Below are 2,133 nucleotides of genomic sequence, written 5' to 3'. Positions count from 1 at the left end.
TGGCAACGATGGCTTAAAGGTTTTTCGCTATATGCCGACAGCAAGGGCCTCATCATCTAAGCAGATAAAGCTGACAATAAAGTGCAAAGAATGGCTCTACTTTTGCATTGTGCCGGGGAATAAGTGCAAGACATCTTCGAAACTTTGGCTGATACAGGCACAGCGGCGGAGTATGAGAAAGCCGTGGATGCCTTGAACGCATATGTCAATCCGAAGGTAAATTCGACGTACCAAAATCATCTTTTCCGAAGTATGGAAGAACGAGAGGGTGAAACGGTGCTCAGTTCGTGACCAGGTTACGACAAGTTGTGAAAGATTGTGATTACGGTAATCACGCGGATAATCAAATTCGAGATCAAGTTGTTCAGCGGTGTACGTCCCATGATTTAAGGCAGAAATTGCTTGAGAAGGGTGACACTTTAACCCTAGAAGTTCTACTTAAAACTGCAGCATCATTTGAGGCTGTGCAAGCTCAACTGGAGAATATGAAGAGTAAAGGCATTACCGTGAATCAAGTTCGTGACTCAAGCGCAAACAAGCATCATCATAAAGGGAAGAAGACATCGGGTGAGCCTGGAAACAAAACGTGTTACCGATGCGGCAACAAAGGACATTTCGGACGAGACCCTGAATGCCCTGCGAAAGGAAAAACCATCATCATTTTTCGCCGCAATGCAGAACAAAGGAAAGTAAACGTAGAGGCGATAAGAAGCCAAAAGAGATGAGGAAAGTGAGATATATGCAGGGAGAAAATGATGACGAGGAAGATGAGTATGCATTCACTGTAAAATCATCGTCACAGCTTGGAAAAGTGGAGGTGATTGTGGGTGGATGTGTTGTGAAAATGGTGATTGATTCAGGGGCGAGCACTAACATTGTAGACAAAGGTGTATGGAATGACCTAAAGCAACAGAAGATTGTCTGTGTATCCAAGAAGTGTGACAAGAAGCTTTATGCATATGGAAGCAAGAAGCCATTAAAAGTTTTGTGGACATTTTCAGCGTTGACGAAAGTAGCTGAGAGCGAGGTTCAAGCTGAATTTGTTGTCATTGATGGTGAAGGAGAAGCACTACTTGGAAGAGAAACTGCGTTGCAACTAGGTGTGTTGAAATTAGGAGCTCCAGTTTATACAGTGCAGTCCAAAGAAGTGATTATGTCTGATTACAAAGGAGTATTTGATGGTGTAGGCAAGTTGAAAGACTATCAAGTCAAGTTACATGTTAATCCTGATGTACCCCCCGTGGCCCAGCCAGTCTGGCGTACTCCATTCAGCCTTCGTGACAAGGTGAAGAAGAAGGTTGAGGAACTTGTAAATATGGAAATTATCGAGCCAGTAGAGGGCCCGACACCATGGGTTAGTCCGGTAGTAGTGGTGCCGAAACAGAATGATGAAATTCGGCTATGCGTGGACATGCGTAGAGCCAACGAAGCCATAATCAGAGAGCGCTACCCCATACCTACTGTAGACGAAGTGCTACAAAGCCTGAACCAAAGCACAGTATTTAGTGGGGATATCATCAATTAGAACTCCATCCAGATTCCCGTAGCATTACTACCTTTTCAAGTGAAGCTATGATCTTCGCAGTTATGAACGCAATTTTTACAATTGCGTAGAGAAGCCTGAAAAATTCAGGACTTCAACGGGGTTTGAACCCGTGACCTCGCGATTCCGGTGCGACGCTCTAACCAACTGAGCTATGAAGCCACTGATTCATTCCTCACGGGACCATTAGAACCCACAAATGACCTGCTCCCAACGTCAGTGGCTTCATAGCTCAGTTGGTTAGAGCGTCGCACCGGAATCGCGAGGTCACGGGTTCAAACCCCGTTGAAGTCCTGAATTTTTCAGGCTTCTCTACGCAATTGTAAAAATTGCGTTCATAACTGCGAAGATCATAGCTTCACTTGATTTCATATCCGCAGTTCATATATGATTCATTTCATATACCATTTCATCACTGATTCATTCCTCACGGGACCATTAGAACCCACAAATGACCTGCTCCCAACGTCAGTGGCTTCATAGCTCAGTTGGTTAGAGCGTCGCACCGGAATCGCGAGGTCACGGGTTCAAACCCCGTTGAAGTCCTGAATTTTTCAGGCTTCTCTACGCAATTGTAAAAATTGCGTTCA

The 2,133-nt window shown here is 44.8% G+C and overlaps 1 pseudogene; it reads left to right on the top strand.

Moving 5' to 3' along the window:
• The first annotated feature begins 252 nt into the window (after window positions 1–252).
• On the top strand, window positions 253–1,525 carry LOC137981975 (uncharacterized; annotated as a pseudogene).
• Window positions 1,526–2,133: the final 608 nt, after the last annotated feature.

Source organism: Montipora foliosa, chromosome 13 (assembly GCF_036669935.1).
Source record: "Montipora foliosa isolate CH-2021 chromosome 13, ASM3666993v2, whole genome shotgun sequence".
NCBI lineage: Eukaryota > Metazoa > Cnidaria > Anthozoa > Scleractinia > Acroporidae > Montipora > Montipora foliosa.
This window is presented reverse-complemented; position numbering and strand designations above follow the sequence as displayed.